At 36.5% G+C, this 23,725-nt stretch overlaps 1 pseudogene; it reads left to right on the forward strand.

Moving 5' to 3' along the window:
* The window catches only part of LOC125995012 (glutathione reductase-like), an 89,999-nt pseudogene extending 72,116 nt beyond the window's left edge, over positions 1 to 17,883 (forward strand).
* Positions 17,884 to 23,725: the final 5,842 nt, after the last annotated feature.

Raw genomic sequence — 23,725 nt, forward strand, 5'->3', positions numbered from 1 at the left:
GAGAATACTTAGAAATCTAATGAATTTCCTCATTTTCTAATAGATCATAAACTTGTTGATATTCTACCATCATACCAGAAATGCCAGCGTTCTTAAACAAGTTAATTTGTGCAGAGAATTTTGAAGACTTTAGCTCTCAGGAAACTGAACCAAATTAACCCTTAGCAAGCTTCTCTTACCTAAAAGGATTTAGAGAAGTTCGTTGCTGTAGCTACAGATAACATTAGTTTCTTTTGTTGTTTTCGTTTGAGGGGGGCAACTCCTGGTGGTGTTTAGGGATTACTCCTGGCTCTGTGCTCAGAAATTAATCTTGAAAAGTTCCCAGGAGGCCATATGGAAGGTTGGTTACATGCAAGTCAATCTTCCTACCTCCTATTCTATTAGACAAAATATCTAGAAGAGCTGCCAAGACATTCATACTTCCTACAATGAAAAAGATGCCAATTACAGTAATAGGTTTTTATTTAATTTAACTACTTTGTTCTGGAATATAAAAATTGGATTTTTATCATAATAGAAATTATGTTATTATGATTTTAATAAAAGCTGCCACTTAGAAGAGAATATATGGATAGATACTGGAGATAAATGGATTGCCACAAGCCTCTCAACTTTCCAGAAATCCTTTACTCAGAAAACACATTCAGCTGTATCTGAGTGTTTAAGTTGAATTTTTGTTGTTGTTGTTGTTGTTTTGGGACCATACCCAGAGATACTCAAGGATGATCCTGGCTCTTTGCTCAGATCCTGGCTTTTCGCTCAGATATACTCGTGGTAGACTTGGGCGACCACATGAGATGCTGGTAATCGAAGCTGGGTCTGCCACGTGCAAGGCAAATGCCCTAAACATTGTACTATTGCTCTCACCCCAGGAGCTGAATATTTTTTATGTGGCAGTTAGAAGTACAGATTCTACAAACAAAAGAACTAGTTCAAATGTTTTTCTTTAATCTACTAGTTCCATGATCTCATACAAATTACTTCTACTTATTGGACCTTCCACCTTTGTAAAATAGAAAGGTTTCTATTTCCTATCTTTATGTTTTATTATATTATTATTTATTTTATATATTATATTAATATATTATACCATATAATTATATATTATATTGTAATTAATATGATTAATGTTATATATCATATTATTTATAATATATTATATTATTATATTACATTATTATGTTTATTATATGTCATAACATATGTTATGTTATATGTAACACATATTATATGGTATGTGTTTAATATAGTATTTATAAAGTACACTATAAATTTGTACTTTTTTGTTGGTTTTTGGGCAATGCTCAGGGGCTACTCCTGGCTATGCATTCAGAAATTGCTCCTTGGGGGACCACATGGGAAGCCGGGGATCAAACTGTGGTCCGTCCTGGATCAGCTGCATGCAAGGCAAATGCCCTACCGCTGTACTATCCCTTCAGCCCCAAATATGTACATTTTTAATTTAATCTTTGTAGCTCTTTAAAATAAGTATCATTCTTCAGTAGGACAAAGGGTTTGAAACAAAGCAACTTGCCTTACATAAGCAATGTCTATTCAGGGCTCTTCAAACTACGGCCCGCGGACCACGTATTGTATTTATTCCCATTTTGTTTCTTCACTTCTAAATAAGATATATACAGTGTGCATAGAAATTTGTTCATAATTTTTGTTTTTACTATAATCTGGCACTCCAACAGTCTGAAGGACAGTGAACTGGCCCCCTGTTTAAAAAGTTTGAGGACCCCTGGATAATTTGCGCCCCCAACCCCACAGCTTTTTCTACTGAAATGTACTTCTATTTAATTTATTTGCCTTGATGCAATAGCTATGCTCATAAAAGCCAAATGATTGGAAGTGCAAGAAATAAACCCTAACCTACATTTTTATCTCACTATACATTTCTGTTTCAAGAATTCTCCTTCCTTTTTTCGTTTTCTTCTTTTCCCTTCGTCTTTGTAAAGAAGAGGCTCAATGGCCTTTGCTGCCTCAATGGATTCTCAGATTATGTAAACCCACGACAAACAGATCTGGGTACCCTGTTAAGCCATAAACCTGAATGAAGTTCCATCAAACTGGAACTCTTTAAATGTACACTATTGACAACTGTGAAATCCGAGTGGGACTCAGGATGTTTTATTGCATAGTCTCTCCAACCATAATGGTATAGGCCAAATTATTAAGCCAATTATTAAGGGAACATTGCTGTCCCTAAGTTTTTATATATGTTCATTTATTCACCCTTATCTTCTTCACTAATTAAATTTACTTTTTGAGTAGTTTTTTTACTTGTTTTGCTGGCATTTCTTTTTGAATCACCTGGCCAAGATTTATTTCTTTTTTTCCTCTTTTTCTTTTTGTTCCTGTTTATTATTATATTTCAGTATCATAACTATCACCATCATGTACTTTTGCTCTTACTAATATAATTAATTTTGTTATCATGATTATCATTGCTATGATAATTATTTCCCCCATATACACTCAAAGTCTCCTCTGAATATTCCAGAATCCTTCTTCACAAAGATTAAGTTTCTTCAAAAATAATTATCTAGGTTTGCAAATCTATGTCCACAACTCACTTCTTTAAAAAGCTGGGTACCAATTTTTTTGTGGATGTTTATGTCACCCATTGCCTGATAAAACACATGTTTTCTCAACAAGTTTATGAATCTGCCACCTGTCTTAGACTACCTGATTGAAAACCTCCATTTCACTTTTATGACTTTTGTTGTCACCTTTGTAAATGACTGAGCCAGCTTCATGAGCCGCTTCTTGCAACTGGGAATTCATTTTAAGCGGATATTTTTGCTATGACCATATGTGGCCTTATTTGTTCACAGAAACCTACAGGAATGGGATTGTGGACATTTTCAAATCTCGCCAGGTTTTCTGCCTTCGTGCTGGGCTGTCCCTTTGCTGACAAGCACCATTATTTTCTCCTCACTCAGCTTCTCTGATTTGCTTTCTACAACCCTGCGCATTTCTCATCTGCTTATTCTGAGCTGTGACACATCCCAAGTAAGTTATTTATTTTGACAGTTGTGTATGTAATACATCTAATGTGGGATGAACCTAAGAGTCAGATAACCGGTTATTTTAGTTCTAGGAAACAACTTCATTATCTTGTGAAATGTTCTTTCAACACTCAATCGTAGCAAGTAATGAATTATATTGTGTAACATGTTTGCAGCAATTACCTTTGGAAATGAAGACTCCCTCTGTGCTATTGATAGAATGTGAAGTGAGACCCATTTTCTGGTAGAAGACCAAGTTCCTGAACAAGAGCAGCAAGGATAGAACATTCCTCTGCACCACTGGACCAGTATTCAGCATCCCCGGTCCTCTGCAGGGCAACTGCCATCCCCACCCACTTCACACTCAGTCTTTCCCTAGACTTGGAAACCTAAACCTGAACCTCAAGGCTAAGGATCCTTACAACAGTCGCCCTAATACTTCTCATCATATCAGTCTTTATTTGATTTGGTTGTAACTGTAAATCCTTATTCACACACAACTGGGCAACTGATATGTCTGTAGTAATAAGTGATATATCCTGTTGCTGTTCAAATTTAGTTATGTGTATGTGCCCTCACTTGCAGAAAACAAGTGCTTTATCACAAATATATTAAGCTTTCCCCTTTGGAAGATATTAGCAAAATTTAACCTCCTGCTCATCCATTGGTCCCAAAATAAATCCTCTATCCTGGTCAAAGTCTCTGATGTTAGATATCTCCCTACACTTTTCCAGGGCTTCCCAGAAATTTGATTAAACCTTAATCATTAACCATTAAACCTCGATTAAACCATCTAGGTCTACTTATTATTACAAATATTCAGACAGCCCTTTTCTAAACTCTCCTATCTCTCACTTCTAAATCATTTTCCATATTCCTATGACATCACACAGAGCAATCATTAAATAGGGTTGGTTACACCATCTTTAGAATCATAGAACAAATGTCTTTTTTTAATTTTAAACTTAATTGATTGATTGATTGATCCATTGGTTTTTGGCCACACCCGGCAGTGCTCAGGTGTTACTTCTGGCTCTGCACTCAAAAATCTCTCCTGGTAGGCTGGGGGACATATGGGATGCTGGGAATCAAACTGGGTCCTCCCTGATAGGCCACATGCAAAAGCCCTACCGCTGTGCTATTTCTCCGCTATCCCCCCCCCCCCCGAGAACAAATTTATGAAACAACCCTGACAGTATATAGGTTAGCATTTTGTGAATTTACCCAAATGGAAATAAGATGATGGGTGTTTTTTCCCCCCAAGAATAATACCTCTCACGTTGTCCAACTCTCTTGACATATGCCTAACCATACCCTTATTCTTACGATGGATCCTCTACCATGGGGTAGATAAAATAAAACTGCAGTCCCTTAATAATTACATTTCCTTTTGAGCTGCAGCTCATTCAATACATAAAGATAATCCTTTAGTGAAATGTTCTAAAATTTTTACATCTCAGAATCCAGTAAAACAGGAGAAAAAAAGAGGTGATGGCTAAGACAGAAGTAAAAGCCAATGCAGATAATATTTTACTTATTAATTTTAATATTATAATGTTTAGCTCCTGTGACATCTGCTTTGATATATGTTGCTGGAGCATAGTTTTCTGAGAGACAAAGCTCTGCAATAATATCCATTCAGTTTCTCTGTTTGGTTTTTATTACTTACATGGCTGAACAATTCTTTCCATGTATCTAGTAGTTGAAAAAAGTGACCAGAAATTTGATAGCTTTATAACTCAGATAGAAATTCTTTTTTTTTGAGTAATATTCAACATTGAGACAATGATTCAAGATTTTTTGGTCTGGAAACAGTACCATCAGAAGATAATTCAATCATGAGGATCAAGTACAAAGATTTTTATAGATTAATGAATAGATTATTAAGCCAAAGCTTAGGTTTTCGCTTCAAGTCCAAGTCTCCCTGGAATTCACATATCACTTGTTTGTCTCTATGTCTTTTTTCTTTATCCACTCTGAAAAAAAAAAAAAACTTTTGTTCTTTCTTGAACACAACTTTCTCTTTATCTCCCCTGTTACCTTTGTAAGTTTCAATAAAAATTATTTCCTGGGGCCTGAGCAATAGCTCAGCGGTAGCGCGTTCGATCATCATGATCCCATATGGTCCCCCAAGCCAGAAGCAATTTCTGAGCACATAGCCAGAAGTAACACCTTAGTTTTACTGGGTGTGGCCCCCAAACAAAAACAAAACAAAAAGAAATTATTTGCTTTGTGAAAAAAATATCCAGAAGTTATCTTTATAATTCATCTCATTCTCAGAGAAATAATTATTAAAGTCTTTAGCTAATACCTTTGAATTTGACTATGTAAATATGACCTTCTGGTTGATATCAAAATTTGGGGGAGAGAGGCTTTATTACTTTTGAGACTACTACTGAACCATGGTTAGTCATGCTTACAGCATGCTCTAACACATTTTCTCTAGTACACACTTTGCATTGGAATAGAATCATCAAAAGCATTAAATATCTCCAGAAATAGTGGTTCATCCCATTAAATCAAAATGACAAAGAAATTCTTCCCTTAAGTCTCCATGTTCATTACACACTAGAAAGTAGAGTAAGATAGTACAGTTATTCACTTTAGCTGATTCATCAAGTTGAATTGCAAAAGAACTTGCTTCTATGTAAAACTGGTATTACGGAACTAGTGTCTTTTCATATCTTCTTGCTTTTCAGATCAAGAATACCCCCCTTAAATAGCATCTGAAATCTCTATCGTTTCTAGTTATTTTAGTAGCTTAATAACCCAAACTTTCTCAAGGGCATTTAAGATAAAAGGTTGTACTAACTTCTTACCAAGAGTAAACAGGTTTTTGAATCAACCATTCAAAGAGTAAGGCAATAAAACATAGGAAGTAGTGACTTTTCACTTCATTATTTTCATTAAAAATGCTTCTGACACTTTAATCTGCTCATGTGAGCTTTGAAAAAAAATTCGGTGGCATATCAATAAAACCTCTAAGTTTCAGATGCAAATGACAAGCATCTTTTGAATATTTTATAGCATTATTTTACAGAGTTTTAGAGCATACTACCACCAAAGACCATGGTGATATTTCACTTCCGGTAGCTACAATGAACCCAACTATCAAATGTTATTTATTATATTGCCTAATGCCTCCCAAAGTTTCCTTTTCTTCAATTTTGTATTGCATATTCAGAAATACAATCATATTCTTATTTTTGGTTTTCTCTAATATACTATCCTTGCCTTTACTGAAGAAGTCTAAAGGACTTTTCTGTTTGACATTTTGCCTTCATGATATAGGATGTTAAATTTATGAGGGAAGTAACTGATTTGAAGGAATACCACAACACAAAATTAGAAAACAACATGAATGTGCTGAATAAATAATAATTTGGAGGACATGTAATTTTGTTGGTACTTCAGGTGTCATGTTATTTGCAGCATCCCTCTCACCTTGCATCAATGCAGCATCTAAATCATGAAGCTGATACCTTATTGGAGATAGAAATTTAGAGGATTTCCTATAAAGATAAAAAACATGTTATGTTTTTTGAAATAGTTGGGGGTTGTTAAATCCAATGCAGAATTTTGGTCTGTGATTAGGACTGTGTAGTACTGAAGTTAAAAAGGGTAAATGTGGGGTACTGATGGTTGGGGGTGAGAGAGTTAAGGAGTAATAATGAGCTTTGTAGGTGTGTGCGAAAGGGCAGAATCTGTTGAGGCAGGACGTGGGTCTTGGTGCCTAACAAATTAAAGAACTGAGGGTAAACAGGGTTAATTAAGGGAAAGATAACAAATCCGGATTTGGAGATGAGGGACTAGAAGGCGCTCTGGTGTAGGGGAGGAGAAATGTATCAGAGGGGTTATATACATTGTATAGATGAGTTGTTTATGGATTAGGCTTGGCAGTCAGAGAGGACCACTGTATAGGAAGTCACGTCTACATATACACTGATTTTAGAGACCTATTTGAATATTATCCTCCAAATCAAGGGAATTCCATATTTTTTCCTAGAAACAGTTGAGAATTAAGAATACTTTGGGTGTTGTTAAAAAGTATATGAAAATGAATACTAGTAAGAAAAGAACTCCTTCCTGAGGTGAGCTGGAACTTCCAGCTCTTTTCTCTTTTGTGTCTGAAAATTATTATTACAAGGGTGTCTTTCATTTTTCTTAAAACCCATAGATGAGTGAGACCATTCTGCGTTTTTCTCTCTCTCTCTGACTTATTTCACTCAGCATAATAGATTCCATGTACATCCATGTATAGGAAAATTTCATGACTTCATCTCTCCTGACAGCTGCATAATATTCCATTGTGTATATGTACCACAGTTTCTTTAGCCATTCGTCTGTTGAAGGGCATCTTGGTTGTTTCCAGAGTCTTGCTATGGTAACTACATTTTGAACTGTCCTAATATTGAGAATGTATGAGGGAAATGTAGAGCCTGTTTAGGGTACAGGCGGGGGTTGGGGGGGGAGGAGGGAGATTTGGGACTTGGGTGATGGGAATGTTGCACTGGTGATGGGTGGTGTTCCTTTTATGACTGAAACCCAAACACAATCATGTATGTAATCAAGGTGTTTAAATAAAAAAAAAATTAAAAAAAAAAAAACAAAAAAAAAAAAAGAAAAGAACTCCTGAATAGGGTCCAGTATGTATAGTATAGGAGAGGAATTTCTCTCCCCCCCTTACCCCCATGGCCCAATTTACCAGGCGTGGCCCTGAAGACCAGTCTGGCGTGGGGGGATCTCAGTCCCCTGGTCAGCCCAGGGGGCCTATGGCTAGCTGTCCTGCCCAGAGCCCCCAACATACCAGCTGAAGAGAAACAGAAGAACTGTCCTCTTTCTTTGCATCTTTGTTCTCATAATTAAAAATAAAAACTTAATTAAAAAAAAAACACCATACATATGACACAGTTTTAAGAATAGGGTTCTAGTGGACTTCATTTTCTGAAGCTATAATTTCTATTTCTCCTGCATTTTCAGTTCTTGAAACAGAGTTCTGAACTAAATTCTACCAGGCTCTATTGAGGAATAAAGTAAATATTAATTGATATGACTTATAAGTTTCTAAAATTCCATCTTTGTTTGAAATAAGTCCCCAATGTACAGTTTTATTCCTTTGACTCACATTTTGTGGACTGTATGTTGTATGTCACATATTTGAAAAATGCTCATATTAAAGTAAACCCTCGGTCACTTGAGATTGGACACAGAAAATTTCATGCCCACTCCAGACTCATTAGTACAAAAATTATATGTTGTATTTGACTTAGGAATGACTTGTGTTCGATCTGACATACTCAGAATGAAAGATAAAGCAATGGGAAAAAGTTATTGGTCCAATAAAATAGGTTTCCTTAGAATGATGCTTGCTTGAAGACTAATTTAAAATAGTGATATTATGGGGCTTTTTTTTATATCATTTTAAACAATTCTTAGAGCTTAAATGGTCATAAAAACTCAATTTCAAAAATAATTGTGTTTTTTAAACAGACGCTTGTGGTTTTAGAGAGCTGCTTTTTCTATCCTACAAAAGGTCTTACCATCTAATGTCAAAACATCTGGCAATTACCTTGAACACTGATGTCAATCCCTCAGTCAAGAAAACGTCCGATATTCCATTAGAAACTACAGATAGCCATGACATGAAACCACTTGTACTTTATGTTAAGATTAGTGCTGGCCCTGAATTTTTGAAATAACCATGATAGATATGACAAATGATTGAAGCAGAGCTCTGATGAGTTACTTAAGTAATTTTATCTGGTGTTGCTAAACTTCTGGAATTTTAGGGCAAAAAAAATTATCATGTGCTGAGCCATTTTATGAACACCTCAGTGTAAAGTGACAAAAAAATACTCATTGAGCATGACTTTAGGTTTTTCAAGCTTTTATTCTTAATTCAAATACAACTAAATTAACTTCCTGTGACTTGACATTTAAGGTTAGCATCTGAGGGACTATGAAAAGAGTTTCAAATCTGAAAATTTTAAGGCATTATTATTTATTTGAAAGCTTGCTTAGTGCCACATATGCTGAAAAATTTATAATCATTTATAGCCAAGAAAGAGATGTTTTCATCATTAAAATTGGCATTTAAGTCAACCTTGGAAAAAACATCAATCCTTCAGTGAGGCAGAAAAAGGAAGATACTTATCTTGAGGAAGATTAAAATATCTATATCCATCCAAACAGTTTCTGTAGCAATTTTAGATAACCTTACATTATCATTATTGAGCTACTTTATTCAAGCTAATCTAATTTCTACAGAACTACTGGCAAATGCAGCACAACCCATTTACAAGCTGGGAGATTAGTCTGCCTGTTATTTGGCAAAGACTGGAACCTCGATTAAATTAGCAATGGAACTTGCTGGATTTTGTAGAGTTGAGAAGAATAGACTTAAACATTCAGTTACAGGGAATTTTGAGAGAAGAGGATAGTTGGAACAAGTAATAGTAACAACTTGCATCCACTTCACAAGTGTGTTATTAACACTAGAAAGATCATTCGCACCAAAGTCAGTAAATGGAGAACTTCACCACTACAACATGACATCAAACATATATACACAATCTGAAAGCCCTTTCAGCTCAGTTGAGATGTAACTACACAACCTCTTTTCCCAATCCATTTAGAACATATATGCAATATATCTGTACTGGAAAGGAAGGGATATCCAGTTCCCTTCCAAGACCATCTCTCTCTCTCTCTCTCTCTCTCTCTCTCTCTCTCTCTCTCTCTCTCTCTCTCTCTCTCTCTCTCTCTCTCTCTCTCTCTCTCTCTCGCTCTCTCTCTCTCTCGCTCTCGCTCTCTCGCTCTCTCTCGCTCTCACTCTCTCTCTCACTCTCGCTCTCACTCTCGCTCTCTTTTACTCTCTCACTCATTTTTCAAGAATTCTTCAGACTAGTTTCTTTGGAGAAATAGTATCACCCTTACTTGAATCTATTTGCGAAGAAAATAAAATAGAAATTGGAAGTTGTTTCTATTTTTTAAGACATTGGTAAATGATTTGTTTTTTAAATTTTTTCTTCCTGGGATTCATATAATTTTTCTCCCATCTTACCTCTCCTGTGTCCATTTTGGATAAAAAGCACCTCATTTATCTTTGGAAGACAGTAAAGCAGAAACTGTAACTGAGCATATTTCCCCTTGGGGATCAAAATATTTGTGTTAAATGAAATGAGAAATCTGCTAAGTGGCGGCATGAATCCCCCAGGGAAGGATATTTTGTAATTTTGAAAAATTCCTACTGAAATTCTTCTCTTGCCAAGAAAAGAGGAATGATTTCTATTAAAATTACTTCATGTCTGAATTACTCTCTGCCCCTTGGGAACATGTAACATTACAGCTTTTACACTCAGTAATTTAGGAGGATGGAGGACACCTTATTTGGAAAGCAAACAGGCTTAACATGATATGTTGGCTTTTAAATATTTTTAACACAAAAGTCTCCTTTTGAAAATCTTACACTTAAACTATTTAAATTAAAGCTCATTTTTCAAACTCATTTTATAATATGACTTTTTTTTAACTTTCTACAGCTCTCTGCCATTCCTTAGAGCTACAAAAAATATGATTTGATAGGAATGCAAGTACCTTTCATAAAAATAGCATAGATAATATCATATTATTAAAGCAGTTGAATGCTTTCAGACCTGTCAAGTCATTGAATTTGATTAAAATATATATGTGTATTTGTATAGATATAAGTAAGAGGATAGGGTTACTGGATTTAGAAAAGTGTAAGATAGGTTTCAATCCATTAATCAATTTTGATCAAGTATTATAGATCCCATAGGTCATGAGCCTTGAAAATGTCCAAGGGATATTTATTTATGTTAAGGAAAAAAATGAGAGATAAATTATCTTGCTATGAATTCTGGTAGCTGAACACAAATGACATCTTTGGTGTAACTAAACATCAACAAAAGTATTCTCAGGTTGGTGATATGGAGGTCTGTGTCTTCAAATTTTTTAAGTTTTTTTTTTTTTTCAAGGGAAGGTGAATGGTTCACATCTGGTAGTGTTTGGGGATTCTCCATTTCAGAGGTCTGGCTCTGCTGCTGGCAGTGCTTGGGGTACTGTAATGTGCTAGGGACTGATCCCAGGCCTCCAGCATGCAAAGCATATGTTCCAGCTCATTAAAATGTTTCTCTGTCCAACTTCTAATTTTGTACAGTAAACACACATCTAGTGTATTGTAATAGGATTAAATTATTTTCGGTATTTTAACTAATGAAATTTGTGTGACTTGCTTTTTCCTTTTGTTGTCCCAAAACTTGAAGAAAGTATTTAAATTAACTTTTTTACACTCTTTTTGGAACATTATCTTTTGGACAAAGGATCAAAGGCTGTAAGAGTTGTGTGGTATATAACTATTTGTATTTTTAATCAATTATTTGATTTATCCTGAGATATGTTTAGACTTTTTCCTGGCAGGTTTCTTGATATACCGGTAAGTATTGTATTAGTGGATTAATATAAATAAGCAAATATATTAATATATACAAGCAAATATATAGTAACTGGAGCAGCAGAGCTAAAAGAATTAATCTCTGCCCACTTAAACAAGTTCCAGACTGTCCTATCAAGTTTTCTCACTAGTTATATATGAACTCATTCTCTCTTTAACTCCTTTTCCATTTTTGACTTTTCTCATTCAAAAATACACATACATCAAAGGTCACAGAATAGATGTCTCATGTTATGATGAAGTAAAAATAAACCAACATATTTAGTAAGCACTTTGTTAGGGTTGGAGCAAAATAATGTAGCAGTCTAGAACTTTTTTTACATATTTTTTACATATGGCTCACCGAGGTACCCCAAGCACAATGAGAAATGATCCTTCATACCAAAAGCAGACAAGAATATGAAAAGAATTATAAACCAATATTTCTGATGAACATTTTTGCAAAGGTCCCCAAGAAAATCATAGCTAACCACGTTAATGCATTAAATATCAATTGAAATTAATATTAGAATACTATGAAATATCGGGGCCAGAGATATAGTATAGAGGTAAAGCATTTGCCTTACATGCAGAAGGATGATGGTTCAAATCCCGGTATCCCATATGGTCCCCCGAGCCTGCCAGGAGCATATTTCTGAGCGTCGAGCAAGGAGTAACCCCTGAACGCTGCCAGGTGTGACCCAAAAATCAAAAAAAATATATAGACATATATATATACTTATATTATATATACTTATATATATGTATATATATACATATATATATATATACATATATATATATATATATATATATATATATATATATATATATACTATGAAATATCATTGGGCTGCAATAGTTTGAGCTATGTCTTCTTTCTGGAAGTGTCTGTTCATTTCTTCTACCCACTACTTGATGCTGAGCTTCAAAGACATTGCCTTTGAATTTTACGTTTTTGTTTTGGGGGTCCTCCAGAAAGTTCTGAAGGAGACTGCAGCTACTTCTAGTATTATTTAGACTGGCTGTGTAGACTTGAAGCTTTCGGGTTTAGGTATGGTAATATGGTACTTCTCTAATCAACAGTCACTTGCACTGACTTGGCAATGCTTGGTGTCACCAGGATTATATCCAGAAATGTTCAGGAGACAGATGCCAATTTTGATTAACCCAGGGCCTCCCCATGCAGACTATGTATTCTAACCTTTTAAAAGCTATCTCCCAGGCAAAACATGAGATAACTTATCTTGGTTTGAAAGGCACAACCAGTGGTGTGTAGAGACACAGTTTAGTGTTTATAAGAGCATGAAGTGTTAAGAATTGAATCTGGCCCCCCTTGCATGTAGAGCATTACTACAGCTCATTGTGATATATATATAGATATAAATATATATACCTATATATATATATATCTTGTCCTTTAATCACAATTTTTATTTATTTGTTTGTTTTGAGTTCGGGGCCACACTTGGCAGTGCTCAGGGGTTACTCCTGGCTCTACACTCAGAAATCACTTCTAACAGGAATAATACGGGATGCCGGGGATTGAACCTGGGTCGGCTCTGGGTCAGCCGCAAAACAAACACCCTACCACTGTGCTATTGCTCCAGCCCTCATCACGTTTTTAAAAGAACTTTTAAAGTTACTAAATTATATCTACTAAGGGACATGGCTGAAATATGAACATTCATAATTCATGTTCTGTTCACACTGTAATATCGATTTATTAATATATTAAAATTCCCATCATAATCATTTTTCTTCCATTATATGAATTCAAATGACAGTAAACATTTCAAGAGAAAAACACTTTGCATTAACAGACCAGATCAAATTTTTTCATAGAGGAACAGTTAGACTGAGCATCTAGTCGTCTCCTCTGAATTCACAAGAGCCTTGTTCACTTTCTTGGTCAATCTTTGACATATATCCAGATGTGGATCTGGGCTGGAGTGAAGCATGGCAGATACGGCATTTGCCTGTCATGCAGCTGACCTGAGTTCAATTCTCCAACATCTCATATGATCCCCCAAGCCTGCAGGAGTAATTCCTGAGTGCAGAGCCAGGAGTAATCCCTAAATGCTGCTGGGTGTGACCCCAAACCAAAACAACAACAACTGTCATCAGAAGAATTACCAACTTCTATGGGTAACTGGTAGAACTTTACTCTTCTAAACTTAAAAAAAAATTAGTTTTGATTTTTCGGTCACACCTGGCAGCACTCAGTGGTTACTCATGGCTCTACACTCAGAAATCGCTTCTGGTAGGTTCAGGGGACCATATGGGATGCTGGGAATCGAACCGGGTCTGTCCAGGGTTGGACACTTGCAGGGCAAATGCTCTACGTCTGTGCTATTGCTCAGACCTCCCTAGGACTTTTTTGGAGTGTGTCCCTTCTTCCTCTGATTTCTCATACTTCTGGAAAGCTTGGCAGCCAAAGTCATGTCCCAGAAAAGGTGCAATATCAGCAATAATGCTTGGAATTTCTGGACTCCAATTTTTTAAATATTTTAGTCTCAATAGAAGCACACCAATTTAGACATCAATGTTTATTTGAAGCCACTTAATTTTCTGAAACAAAAGAAGTAACAGAATAATCAACAAGCAACAGAGCTTTAACAAAATCTGACAATATCTTAATGACTTCATTGCAATATACAATGATTTTCACAAAAATTTTGGTGCTGTAATCTTTTTTCCTTTTTTCCTTTTCTTACTTGTAAAATAATTTTGTTCCCACATACCTGGAAATCAATGTATTATGTACTCTATGTCAAATATGTAATACATGGTCTTTAAAGAAAATAATTTAGACATAAAAATATGTGTAAGAAAATATTGAGGTGAACTGGAGGGAGCACAGAGCCATGGGTGAAGAGTCTTAGACACTTGGGTGGTGATGAACTGAGGTAACTGCACAAAGATCACAAATTCAACACTGTTATAAATAGATAACTATAATAATCAGTTTTTTAAAGATAGTAGGGAAGTGTCATAGGCACCTTAACAGTGATACAATAATTATATACAACCAAAATGCTAATGCTGTTGTAACTATGTTATCTAAACTATAATAATAAAATAATACAAAAATCATAAGATAACAGAAAAGTAGTTAGCTAGAAATCACTAAATAAATTCATAGAGTGAGCCTATTAAGTTGTTCAGTCTTCCTTGGTGAAGGAAAGATAAAACTTGGTGGGTTTTGAGATTAAGAGATTGAAGTCTGGTCAGCGAGAGAGAGAGAGAGAGAGAGAGAGAGAGAGAGAGAGAGAGAGAGAGAAAGAGAGAGAGAGAGAGAACAGACATAACACACAATCTTTATATATGACCAGCTGAGGTTCCATGACCCATATCACATATGATTCCCTTACTACAGCCAGGTGTGATCCTTGAGCACAGAGCCAGAACTATTTCTTGAACACAGCAGGTGTGACCCCCTCTTACAGAGAGACAGACAGACAGACTGACAGACAGACAGACACAGAAAAGCACAGAGGGAGAGAGACTAGAGACTAGGACTTCTTCAAGGTGACATGGGTCATCTAAGACCTTGTTTCAAGTCACAGAAACTTCTAATAATAACTTCACAAACTTTCTAATACCAATCTAATTATATCATAGTATGAAGGCAAATCACAACCAACACAGTAACTATAAATCAGTTTACCACCAAAAAGCATGCAATAGAAATTTAAAAAAATGAGGCATTCGGGCAGTTTTTAGGCGAGGTGCCTGTCCTGTTTGAGCCAAGTTCTTTCCAATTGTGGGCTCTTTTAAATTCTGTCTCATTTAAATAATCCAATTGAGTTGGATTATTTAAATGAAATGCACTTAATAAGTTCCCTTGGGCACTACTTGATACTTCTCTACTATTATTTTTACTTTAGATTTAACACCTGGGTAATACTAAGTGCCACAGTTACTACAAATTATAGGAGACTAAATAAATATTTGAGAGAGCAGGAGAGACTTGATTAAATTGCTGAAAATGAAAGGTTGAGTGATATTTCCCACACCAAATAGATTTTCTTGCTTAAATATGCACTTCCAACAGTGGATTTAGTTTTCATAGACCCAGACATTTTCAAATGGGTAAATTGCCAGCATGACCACTCCCGTTTCTCTTTCTATTTAAACCTCAACATATATTTCATTCTTGACTTTAATCCAAGCTGGTAAGTTATGGCCAAAAATTGAAAGCTGGGTAATAAGGGACTGTAATAGTGGAACTCTATTATAGAATCTACTTTGAGAGAGCAAGGATATTTACATTGTAAATGTGGATTTTAGACACATGAGATTTATGATGTCAAAAGCAGACTCTTACTTGATAAGTGGGCCTGAGTGTGGAAACGCAGCAAAGATGAATTAATAATAATTATAGTAATGTCAGAAAATTTGGAACAGCAAGAAAGATGACTGTATGCCTCCAGTGGAAAATTAGGTACTATTTAGAAGAGTTAATTTCAATATTGCCTGTCTATAGAAGAGTGTGTTCTTTGTATTTCTACTTTTGAAAAGCTTGCACTTATTAAATAATCATTACCCAAAATCCTTGAAACATGTTTATTGTATATCTCTATAAGTCATAATTTTGCTTTAAAATTTATTTTTACAATTTTAATATCTAATATCTAGTGATGATTCATTGTGAAGAGTTCAATGTATGCATTCTCATTTAAGCTATATATATTTATATTATATAGGCATCTATTTATATATAAACATAGCTTCTTTTTTAAAAATATGTGCTGGAATGCAAGTGCCTGTGGCATGGCTTGCATTCATGAGCCTCAACCTCAGGGTCTGCTGTCCACCATACCACGTAGGACTACCTGCTAATGAGTGGATGGCTCAGACATCCTGACCAGTGCACAAAGTTGGTGCACTGTGTTTCCACTGTGTTGGAAAGCTACATCTTGGTGGAACTTTCATGAATGTCAGATACATTCTCCAAAAGATAATGTGTAATACAGCTGCCCACTTGGAAGTCAGACATGATCATGTCGATTTTCAGAACTGTGAAAGTAAATTCAATTGGTGTGTGATAACGGAAAAGCAAGATGCCTATATGAGCCACCTCAACACTATCAGAATAACCTAACCAAGTTTCCTACAGATATCATACCTGACCACACAGCATTTGCCAACGATCCCAGATCAATGATTGAGGTCAATGGGGTCAAGAGCACTTCAAAGCACATCATGATTGCCACAGCCACTGTGCCTTCTCTCTCACAGGAGAGCCAGCTCCCTGATGCCAGCCTAGGTATCATCGGTGATGGATTTTTTTTTCAGCTGGAAGTATTGTCTACCTGCAGTGTCATTGTCAGTGTGGAAGTTATAATATGGAATACGTAATATAATATTATAATATGGAAGTAGCTGGGATTCTTTCAGTCCTGGGTTCTAAGACAATCATTAATGGCATGGCTTGATAAGGCAGTTAGAAATTTTGATTCATCAGTTGGAGCTGCACTGAAGAGCTGGAGAATGCAGGCATAAAGATTCTGAGATTTTCCCACACCAGAAAAGTTAAAAAGACTTCTTCAGGCTCAGTGCCCTCTGTGTTTACTACAGAACCAGGTCAATATCCCACCATGACCACAATTCCAGGTGTTCATTGCCTTCTCTGAACCATTGGATGGGCCCCGAATTCCAGGAGCCTGAATTTAGTGAGTCAATTGGGGATCAGGCTGATGATAAAGATCAGGTCATTGTAGATATGTTCCAGGACACAAGCATCAAAGGTGTCAATGCAGTTGGGGATGTGTGTGGAAAAGCCCTTCTTATTCCAACTTTGGGCCAAAGTTACAGGCCCAAAATTTGCTCATGGATTCTTTTTTATTTTTTTTTTGGTTTTTCGGGCCACACCCGTTTGATGCTCAGGGATTACTCCTGGCTAAGCGCTCAGAAATTGCCCCTGGCTTGGGGGGCCATATGGGACGCAGGGGGATCGAACCACGGTCCTTCCTTGGCTAGCGCTTGCAAGGCAGACACCTTACCTCTAGCGTCACCTCGCCGGCCCCGCTCATGGATTCTTTGATTGCAAGAAGGATTCAAAATTGGACTATAACAACAACCCCACCCTGCTCTTTAGCCACCCACTTATTGGGACAGTAGGACTCACTGAAAAGGAGACCTTTCATAAATACGGAAAAGCAAATGTGTATTCAACCACTTTTACCCCAATGAATCACACGGTGACCAAAAAGAGAACAAAATGTGTTATAAAAATTGTTTTGTGCCTTCAATAAGGAAAAGGTGACTGGTATCTATACGCAGGGAATCATTTCTGAGGAAATGCTACAGGGCTTTGCTGTGGCTCTGAAAAGGGAAGCAACGAAAGCAAACTTTGATAATACAGTCACCATTCACCTCAAGTCTTCAGAGGAGCTGGTCACACTTCTCTGAGAGCTCAGACACCCACCTAAGACCCATGTTAATCTCTTCCACCATTTCTGTTTTATGTCTTTATTTATCATAATCAGGAAGTTCTGTTAGTAAAAATGATCAGTAAATAACAATTTTTGAAATTGGACATATATGATTTTTACTTGATTATGTTTCACACAATTTTAAAATAATTTATGTATTTACTTATTTAACAATTAACAACTCTTTACTGGGTGAGTTTGATTTGTTTCAACTTCATCCTAAGTATAAAGTGGGCTGGGACCTTTGCAAGCCGGTGATGGATTTGATCTCTGGCACCACAGACAGATGCCAAGATGCCTACACACGAATTCAACAGTAGCCCCTGAGCACCACTGTGTGCCCCCCAAAATTATATGAAGAACAGTGAAGTTAATGTATTTGAATAATCATAACTTGTTGATTTTTGTAAAGAAAGATGACAGTAGTTTTTCATATCTAAATGATGCAAATTCTCTCTCTTTTTTAGCCATTATTGTGTGCTGCATATCACAAAACTATTTCAATAATAAAAAAAAGAATTTTTTTAAAATTGTATCATAGTTCATGGTAGTATTGGAATTGTTGTTTTATAATTGCAAAATTATTACACCAATTTTTTTCCTCACACCCCTCAAGGATAATCTTAATGTGAAAGCTAGTAATAAGGGGTTTTAGCCAAATAGCCCCAGCATTTCTAGATAATGGTAAAAACCTAAATAAAAAACAAAGAAATATTAGAGCAGGAAATGCAATTTAACCATAGATGTTTTGCATGTGTGAACATGCAAGGATTTGACCAAACCCCAGTACTAACACCCTCATTATTTGTGATATTTTTATGAGATGAAAATACATCAAATTTAGGAAAGGTTTTCAGAACCTGGTTACATAAGAGATGGACATTTGCAAAGTGCTCCAGTTCTCAGGAGATACACTCAACAACTTTCTTCCTGTACTGAGAGATTATTTGAGAATGAATGTTTCCAATTATTGAATGTGCTACTGATGTTTCTTTCTTTTATTTCTGAGAATCTACTTCTAGAAGTTCAAAAATAAGAGCAATATTTTCTTCCTAAAAAATAATATGAGCTCCAGAGACATAATGCATCAACTGAAGAACTTCTCTTTACTACAATCAACCCAAATTGATCCTTGTCACCCTGACAGTGTTAAAGTGATGCCCGAACACAGCTGAGTATAGTCCAAATTCAAAATCTAAAATACATATCTAGTGTATATACATGCACACATATATAAAACTCGAATAAGGTTTAGAAATATTTAGTAAAGGAGCCGGAGTGATGGCACAGCCATAGAGCGTTTGCCTTGCACACAGCCAACCTAGGACTGACTGTGGATCGATCCCCTGGTGTCCCATATGGTTTCCCCAAGCCAGGAGCAATTTCTGAGCACATAGCCAGGAGTAACCCCTGAGCATCATCGGTTGTGGCCCAACCCCCCCCCCCAAACAATTTAAGTAAATTGCCCAATATCTATCTATCTATATAGATACATAGATAGATAGATATTGGGCAATTTACATTTTATATTTACATTACATTATATCTAGATAGATAGATAGATAGATAGATAGATAGATAGATAGATAGATAGATAGATAGACAGATAGATATTGGGCAATTTACATTTATATATAGATATAGATAGATAGATAGATAGATAGATAGATAGATAGATAGATAGATAGATAGATATTGAAATTCAAAGAAATATTCCCTTTCTCTCAGGAAATGTACAAATCACTGGCTTATTTTTATATCACTTCTGACTAGATGGGTTAATGTTACAGAATTTACTTTATTAACAAAATGTAGCCTGGACTTTGCCCTGCCCTGCCTTTGTTCACTCTGAGGACTTCAGGAAACTCCTATCTCTGTCTGCCTGAAACTGTGCTTCTGAACTTCCGAAGGTTTCCTTAGGGGCCTAGGGAGCACACCCCCAAAAAAAAACTGCATTTTGAAGCTGGTGAGTGCCTGCATTCTGGGGCTGCGGGATCGCTCTGCCCTGCCCTGCCTTTGTTCACTCTGAGGACTTCAGGAAACTCCTATCTCTGTCTGCCTGAAACTGTGCTTCTGAACTTTCGAAGGTTTCCTCAGGGGCCTAGGGAGCGCACCACCAAGAAAACTGCATTTTGAAGCTGATGAGTGCCTGCATTCTGGGGCTGCGGGATTGCTCTGCCCTGCCCTGCCTTTGTTCACTCTGAGGACTTTCAACTAGAGGCAGCAGAAGTGCTCAGCTGCTTCGCTTCCCTTTGCAGCCTCGAACTCTTCCTAATCAATGAACCCCACCACAACACGCAGGAAAAACCACACTACAAGCGTGACAATGGGGAAAACTCGCAGGCAAACACCATCCATAGAGAATGAAGATGAAAGCTCGGTTGATCTAATAAATTACAACCACCTGATTAACCTTTCAGATAAGGAGTTTAGAATAGAAATATGGAATATGTTTTCAGAACTCAAAAAGAGCATAGATCGATCTGAAGAGAACACAAAAACAGAAATCAGAAAACTCCAAACTGAAATAACAGATCTGAAAAATACGGTTACTCAACTGAAAACCACAATGGATAGCCTCACCAACAGGATATCAGCAGCTGAGGAGAGAATCGGAGTACTGGAAGATGAGATGCAGAAAAGCTCAACACAACAGAAGAAATTGGAAAAGAACCTTAAGACAAACGAACAGGCAATGGAAAATGTACTCAAGGCATGCGAACAGATGAAAATAGAAGTCTTTGATAAACTCAACAGAAACAACATAAGAATCATTGGAGTCCCAGAAACCCAGGAAGGAGATCTCCAAGAAGAATCAACTGTCAAAGACATCATCAAAGAGATACTCCCAGAGTTAAAGACTACATGCAATCAAATACTGCATGCCCGAAGAATACCAGCTAAAAAAGACCCAAAGAAAAACACCCCAAGACATATCCTCGTTACAATGACAAATCCCATAGATAGGGATAGAATACTGAAAGCAGCAAGATCAAAAAGGGAAATTACATTCAAAGGAGCATCCCTAAGACTTACAGCAGACATGTCACAAGAAACTCTCAAGGCCAGAAGACAGTGGTTGGATATTGTGACAAGATTGAATGAAATGAATGCCTCCCCAAGAATACTGCACCCAGCCCGACTCACATTCAGGTTTGAAGGAAGAATACACAGCTTCACGGATAAACAACAGCTCAGAAACTTCACAGATGATAAACCAGCCTTAAAGGAAAAACTGACAGGTCTACTCTAAGACAAGAGAGACCAACAAACTTATCTAAAAAGATGACATTAAATCCTATGACAATCATCTCCCTCAATGTCAATGGACTAAATTCACCAATTAAAAGACACAGAGTGGCAAAATGGGTCAAAAAGATGAATCCAACCTTCTGCTGCCTACAAGAAACACATCTGAATAGTCAGAACAAACATAGACTCAAAATCAAAGGTTGGAAGAAAATTATCCAAGCAAACAACACCCTGAAAAAAGCTGGGGTGGCCATATTAATATCAGATGACACCAACTTTATACTCAGAAAAGTGGTAAGGGACAAAGATGGACACTATGTACTAATCAAGGGATATGTGCAACAGGAAGAAATCAGACTATTAAACATATATGCACCCAATGAGAGACCAGCAAATTATCTAATACAATTACTGACTAATCTGAAAGAAGAAATCAATAATAACACAATCATTGTGGGAGACTTCAACACAGCCCTATCAACACTTGATAGGTCAACCAGACTGAAATCCAACAAAAACATACTAGCCCTGAAAAGAGTTATGGAAGAAAGAGGACTAGTAGATATATACAGGACACTCCATCCCAAAAAACCTGAATACACATTCTTTTCCAATGTACATGGGTCATTCTCCAGAATAGACTACATGCTGACACATAAAACATACCTCCATAAAATCAAGAGATAGAAATCTTGCAGGCTACCTTTGCTGACCACAAGGCTCTGAAATTAAATGTGAACTACAAAGCCACACAGAAGAAAAACTTTAATAATTGGAAATTAAACACCCTGCTACTGAACAACCAGTGGGTCCGAGATGAAATCAAAAAGGAAATCAAAACTTTCCTGGAAACAAATAACAATGAAGACACAAACTGCCAGAATCTATGGGACACAGCAAAAGCAGTCCTGAGAGGAAAATTTATAGCTCTACAAGCACACATCAGGAAGGAAGAAGGAGCATACCTGAATAACTTAATGGCGCAGCTTAAACAATTAGAAAATGACCAACAAAAGGAACCAAAAATAGGGAGACAGAAGGAAATAATAAAGCTGAAAGCGGAACTCAATGAAGTGGAAAACCAAAAAGCAATCCGAAAGATCAACGAAAGCAGAAGCTGGTTCTTTGAAAAAATAAACAAGATTGATAGACCATTGGCAAAACTCACAAAGAAAGAGAGAGAGAGAAATCTGATAACCCGTATTAGAAATGAAAGGGGGGAGATCACAACAGAAATTGCAGAGATCCAAAGGATAATTAGAGGCTACTTTGAGAAACTTTATGCTAAAAAACATGAGAACCTAGAAGAAATGGAAAAATTCTTGGACACTTATAACCTTCCACATTTAAGTAAGGAGGATGTAGCATATCTAAACACCCCCATCACTACTGAGGAAATTGAAACTGTAATCAAACATCTACCAAAAAAGAAAAGCCCAGGTCCAGATGGTTTTCCTAATAAATTTTTTCAAATCTTTCAAGAGGAGCTACTACCAATCCTAGCCAGACTCTTCCATGAAATTGAAAAAAAGGGAACTCTCCCAAACAGCTTTTATGAAGCCAACATTACCTTGATACCAAAACCAGACAGAGACGCTGCCAAAAAAGAAAATTACAGACCAATATCCCTGATGAATGCTGATGCAAAGATCTTCAACAAAATCCTGGCAAATAGGATCCAATGCATCATCAAGAAGATCATACACTACGACCAAGTAGGCTTCATCCCAGGAATGCAAGGATGGTTTAACATCCGTAAATCTATTAACATCATACACAAAATCAACAACAAGAAAAATAAAAATCACATGATCATATCAATAGATGCAGAGAAAGCATTTGATAAGGTCCAACACCCATTCTTGAACAAAACTCTCAGCAAGATGGGAATGGAAGGAACCTTTCTCAATCTAGTTATAGCCATCTACCACAAGCCAATGGCAAATATTATCCTCAATGGAGAAAAACTAAAAGCCTTTCCTCTAAATTCGGGTACAAGACAAGGCTGCCCGCTCTCACCACTCCTCTTCAACATAGTACTGGAAGTTCTTGCTATAGCGATCAGGCAAGAAAAAGATATCAAGGGAATTCAGATAGGAAAGGAAGAAGTCAAGCTCTCATTGTTTGCAGATGACATGATACTCTACTTAGAAAACCCTAAAGACTCTACCAAAAAGCTTCTAGAAACAATAGATTCATATAGCAAGGTGGCAGGCTACAAAATCAACCTACAGAAATCAATGGCCTTTTTATACACCAATAATAATAGTGAAGAGATGGAAGTCAGGAAGGCAATCCCATTCACAATAGTGCCACACAAACTCAAATATCTTGGAGTCAACTTGACCAAAGACGTGAAGGACCTATACAAAGAAAACTATAAAGCCCTGCTCCAAGAAATAAGAGAGGAAATACGGAAATGGAAACACTTACCCTGCTCATGGCTTGGCAGGATTAACATCATTAAAATGGCAATACTCCCCAAAGCATTATACAGATTTAATGCGATCCCCTTAAAAATACCCATGAGATTCTTCAAAGAAGTGGATCAAACACTTATGAAGTTC

This window comes from Suncus etruscus, chromosome 17, assembly GCF_024139225.1.
Source record: "Suncus etruscus isolate mSunEtr1 chromosome 17, mSunEtr1.pri.cur, whole genome shotgun sequence".
NCBI lineage: Eukaryota > Metazoa > Chordata > Mammalia > Eulipotyphla > Soricidae > Suncus > Suncus etruscus.